The sequence below is a fragment of the Octopus bimaculoides genome, chromosome 21 (assembly GCF_001194135.2).
Source record: "Octopus bimaculoides isolate UCB-OBI-ISO-001 chromosome 21, ASM119413v2, whole genome shotgun sequence".
Taxonomy (NCBI): domain Eukaryota; kingdom Metazoa; phylum Mollusca; class Cephalopoda; order Octopoda; family Octopodidae; genus Octopus; species Octopus bimaculoides.
Genome location: NC_069001.1, coordinates 26,050,143 through 26,055,712, shown reverse-complemented (window position 1 = coordinate 26,055,712; position 5,570 = coordinate 26,050,143). Strand labels below are relative to the sequence as shown.

At 35.1% G+C, this 5,570-nt stretch overlaps 1 long non-coding RNA gene across 2 annotated transcripts in view; it reads right to left on the bottom strand.

The window, feature by feature from the left end:
• Positions 1–5,570, bottom strand: part of LOC128250446 (uncharacterized) — a 613,350-nt gene that overhangs the window by 140,548 nt on the left and 467,232 nt on the right. For both annotated transcript variants that reach the window (XR_008266462.1, XR_008266463.1), the window contains exon 4: positions 431–482. This is a non-coding gene — a long non-coding RNA (uncharacterized LOC128250446). The remainder of the gene's footprint in view (positions 1–430; positions 483–5,570) is intronic.

Genomic DNA, 5,570 nt, shown 5'->3' with positions numbered 1-5,570 from the left:
TCCTGAATTTAATATTTATATATGATACTACAATAAATATATAGGATATATATATATATATATATATATATATATATATATTTATATATATGTATGTGTAAATAAATATATATGTGTGTGTATACCCATACATATATGAATGTATGTATTTATATATACCCATGCATATATGTATGTATATATTTATATATACCCATGCATATATGTATGTATATATATATACCCATGCATATATGTATGTATATATATACCCATGCATATATGTATGTGTATATATATACCCATGCATATATGTATGTGTATATATATACCCATGCATATATGTATGTGTATATATATATATATATATATATATGCGTATTGTGTGTGTGTGTGTGTATGTATATTAAACACTTAGGCAATATCTATCTATATACTGTATGTTACTTACTTTACGAAACATCGATTGGCGCAGCAACTTTACGAACGTAGAAGTCTTCTCTCTGTAAAAATACAAAACAGGCTGTTTTAATTATTTCTGTATTTTATACGAATTCGCTGCAAAAGAGTGTTTGTATTTTGTGTATTCATTTCTGGGTGTGTTTTGAAGTTTCGAATATGTACTTAATCTTTTAAATCATATATTCTTGTTTGTGCCCTTGTAAGAATCTCTGTATGCATTTATCAATTTTGATGTCGTATGTTGGTGAAGACGATGATGGTGATGATGATGATCGCAGTGCTGGTGCTGGTGTTAATGGTGTTGTTGTTGTTAGTGGCGGTGGTGGTGATGATGATGTTGGTGATGTTTATAATGATAGTGGTGGCGAATAGTGATGCTGATTATGACAGTTGTCGTGGTGGTAGTGGAGGTGGTGGTGGTGGAGGTGTGCTGATTATGATAGTGGTGGTAGAAGTGGTGTTGCCGATGATGATGGTGATGGTAATGGTGGTGATGATTACGACTACGATGACGATGAGGATGATGATGATGGTGTGGATGATGGTGATGATGATGAGGCTGTCGTTGACGACGGTGATGATCTGCAAGGTCACACGTCACCTAGTATTCAATGATCACATGACATTTTAAACAGCAATATCACAGTTACGATCTAAGTAGTGTGAAAAGTTGCGCTCATTTCTCGACTTAACAACCCTTGTTCTTTTCTCTCTCTCACTTTCATTCCATTCTTTCATTCGTACATAATCAACGCCTTTTCCTTCACGACAGCTTTATTCTTTTCCCCTCATTTATAAAAATATTTATTCAATATTACCGCGGTTTCCATTTCATTATTTTATACCATTCCATGTTCACCTCATTTTACTCCTTTTTATTTTTTAGTTCATCGTTACCATTTCTCTGCCTTTTTCGCAATCGTCTATTGAGACGGATTTTCTTCATCATTCCAAGTCCCACATTTCTCTAGAACCAAATAACTAGGCGTTTGTCCTCCGTTCGCCTTCCTCTCCCTTCTTCATCTTCTCCTCCCTCCTTTCTTCTTCTACCTGACGTTTTTTTGTTGCCTTTCCTATATACACATCCTTATCATCGTAGGTGTACTCAACGCCACCATTTCTTCCACACCTTTGTTTCTCTCTGTATGATTTTCTTCCCACCCCCTCTCTTTCTTTCTATCTCTCTCTCTGCTTTTTCTTTAGATCTTTCTTATAATCCATACATTCTCTCATCTTATTTCTTAAATCATCCTCCTTTCGTTCATCCTTTTCCTAATCCCATCCCATTCTGCCTCATCCTCTCCTTCTATTGTAATTTCTTATTCTTGTTTTCCCTAACCATTTTCCGCTTCTTTCTGGTTACATTTCGCATTTCTTCTTCCTCGTTTTTTTGTCATTTTCCCTCCATTTTGCGTCTTCCTTCCTATCATCCACAATGTAATAGCCATCAACACATACCTCCTCATCACCTTCTCCCCTACCGCTTATTTATCCTTAAAGTGTTCCCTCATTCGTCACACTTACACCAAAAACAAAACCATCTCAATACACATATCATCATTCTTCTTTTTCTTCTTATTATTTACATTTTCCTCTCCGCCTTTCTCTGCCCTAAGCTTCTTCTTCTCCGTCATCTAGTCCTCCTCCATTTATTCTCAATAACCGTAATGACTTTGCTAGCATTTATATATGTCTTAATGCGTTTTAACGGAAGATTAACGCCTCACTACTCTCATATATTTCATAAAGAATTTAATTCGTTTGTCTAAATATATGTATGCGTGTGTTTCTACGTTTTGTATTTCCGTGAGTGCCATAACATGTCAGCATATAATGGATATCACTTGTTATTTTTGCTGTAGTTATATTTCCTCTTCTTCTTATTATCACAGTTATTATTATTGTTCTTCTTATTATTATTATCATTGTTACAGTTTTCATTGTGTTTGCCGTTGTTTCTGTTGGTAGTATTGCTTTTGGTTTGTTTTTGTTGCCGCTGTAGTTATTAATATTATACTTATTGCTATTCTTCTTCTTGGCGTAATTATTTATGAACGTACATGCATACATTCATGCATGTGCGTGTTTGCGCACGAGAGAGAGAGAGAGAGAGAGAGAAAGAGAGAAAGAGAGAGAAAGAGAGAAAGAGAGAGAAAGAGAGAGAGAGAGCTACTGAGTGAGAGAAATGTATGTGTGTGATTTTAACACTGAATAAGCTAGTGGTAAAATGACGACAACTATCTAAAGATATATATGAAACCCCGCTCAAATATATTTGTGCACAAACACATCACACCCCTCACATACAAATATATATATATATATATATATATATATATATGTTGCGGGGTGTACAGACTGAAAATAACTGTGCAAATATGTATACTATATTTTTATTATATATTTACAAAATTATAAAAATATATCTATCGACATACACACATATATATATACATACATATAGATATGTGTACATATAAATATTTATGTATTTCTCTCTCTCTCTCTGACTATAAACACACGCACGCACACACACACATATATATATATATATATATACATATATATATATATATATATTATACACAAATTTATCTAATTCTAAACAAATATTTTAGTATAGATTTGTGATGGAATAATATACCCCTTAAAGTAACAAGAACACAATTATGTCGACCTTGGAGAACACTAATGTCATATGACGGTCGCTTGCTGTTAATGTGTTTTTTGTGCGTAAATATTTCCCTTAAAAACAACTTAACAACAACAACAACTATAACGCCCCATCAAATAAAGAAATGCATAAAATCACAGATTGGGTGTACAAATGTTTCAATATTAGTATTAACAATAAATGTTATTTTCCCTTAAGAAAAAAGTAGGAAAGAAACGACATTAACACCAAAATCAACATTGACAACAAGACAACAAAGCGAATGAAAGCTCAATCCGAATGGAAATACAATAATTCAATAGAGTAGTGTATTACATGCTTTGCTTCCTTTTGGATATGTTCAAATGGATATCAGAATAACATTTTATATGTACAAGAAGCCTCTTGTGATATAGTAACACAACCTTCAAAAAGAAATAAAAATATGTTACGGTTTACATAATTTCAAAACGAAATAAAAAAGGAAAAAGGAAAGAAAATTACATGTAGAATATTATTGCTATTACTAGTGTGCTAGTGTTGCTACTGCTGCTGTTGCTGCTGCCACTACTGCTGCTGTTGCTGCTGCAACTACTCCTGTGGTTACTGCTACCACCGCTGCTCCTGCAGCTACTACATAATAATATTACTGACATTAATACTACTACTAACAATTATATGACATTATTGTTCTTCAAGGCCGTCATAATTGTGTTCTTTGATATTTTCAGAGGAATATTATTTCCCCACCAAACCTATAACGAAGTATTTGTTTATATTATATATAGGATGGGTGTGGCTGTGTGCTAAGTAGCTTGCTTCCCAACCACGTCGTACCGGGTTCAGTCCCACTTGGGCAAATGGTTTCAAATATAGCCTCGGGCTGCCAAACACGTGTGAGTGGATTTGGTAGATGGAAACTGAATCAAGCCTGACATATATACAGCTCTCTCTATCTCTCTCTCTCTCTCTCTCTCTGTCTGTCACTATATATATATATATATGAACATATTTATGTGCATGTCTTTGTGTCTCTGTTTATCCCACCATCATTTCGCTTGGCAAGCGATGTTGGTGTGTCTGTCCCCGTATCTTATCGCGGTTCGGCAAAAGAGACAGAGAGAGTAAGTACTAGGATTAGAAAGAAGATACGGTGTCGATTTCTTCGACTAAAAAAAAAACTTTTAAGGTGATGCTCCAGCATGGCCATAATCAAATGATTGTAACAAGTATAAGAGTAAAAAAAAATAGAAGAATGCATATGGGTACAGGACACCACCAACTGTAAACAAAATGAAATATGAAAAGAAGCGAATTAAATACGCAAACGAGAGAAAAAAATGCAAACAGAGCAAGTAACACAAAGAACGACACTTCATCAATTTTCGGCTGTCTGTCTACTCCTCATTTAGGGCATTCAACGACAATATGAGTCTTCGTAGACACTTGCTCCCATAACTTACACAATGAATTTTGGATTTTATGGAGGGTCAAAGTTGAGAACAAAACGGGACAGTGGAGACAAACAAGAAAACTGGACGAAAACAAACGTGGAAGGTCGTTTGACCAAAACGAGAGGAAAGATACTGACCGCTGGAAGAAATGTTTAATTTGAATAACAGACGTCCAGTCCTTAGGACATCCGTACAGGAAAAGAAAGGTGTGTTATGTATACCTATAATATAATGAAGGGTGAACACGTACCATATATTTTTCGAAGGTGGCGAGATAAACGTTTGTCAACGACCGTTTGGCAGAAGAGAAATAACGTTGGTATGAATAGCCAAATATATATACAGGAAGCTAGCATAGTACGAGACAGGTAATCTCGTTCACTACCTGTTACCGAGCGAGGCAGGTAATCTCGTACTTCCTGTTAAAAAGGGGAGTGGAAAAGACAACGGGAGTTTTTGGCGCGGATAGTACGAAAAACGAAAGCCGGAGCTGCATAATGGTCGGACCGTTCACCACCTACATTGAAACAATTAAAGTTGGACATAATCTCCAGATATGAACATTTACTTCCCTGTTTGAACACTTTGTTGTTGCAATCAGAGGTTTACCCCTTTTTCTTACATTCTAATTTGTCTGATTGTGACAGGTGGTCATGCGAGAAAAGGAAGATGGATGAGGACGACGGTCACGTTTGAGCAACGTGAAAGCAAAAAAGTGAAAGAGGTAGAGTGAGAGAGAAAGAGACAGTAAGAAAACGTTGAAGGGGAGAAATGGGAATTAGAGAAGGATGCGGCGAAAAACAGTATAGAGTAGAGGTGCATGCAAAAGGTTGAGATAAACTTATTTAGAAATGGATGCGTGTCGTTGAATTAACAACATATATATATATATATATATATATATATATATGCATATATGGGTACAGGACGTTACCAATTGTACACAACATGAAATACGAAAACAACGTCAGAAAACAAATTCTTTGTTACTTGTCCTGTTTTCAATTTTATTTTCTCTCGTT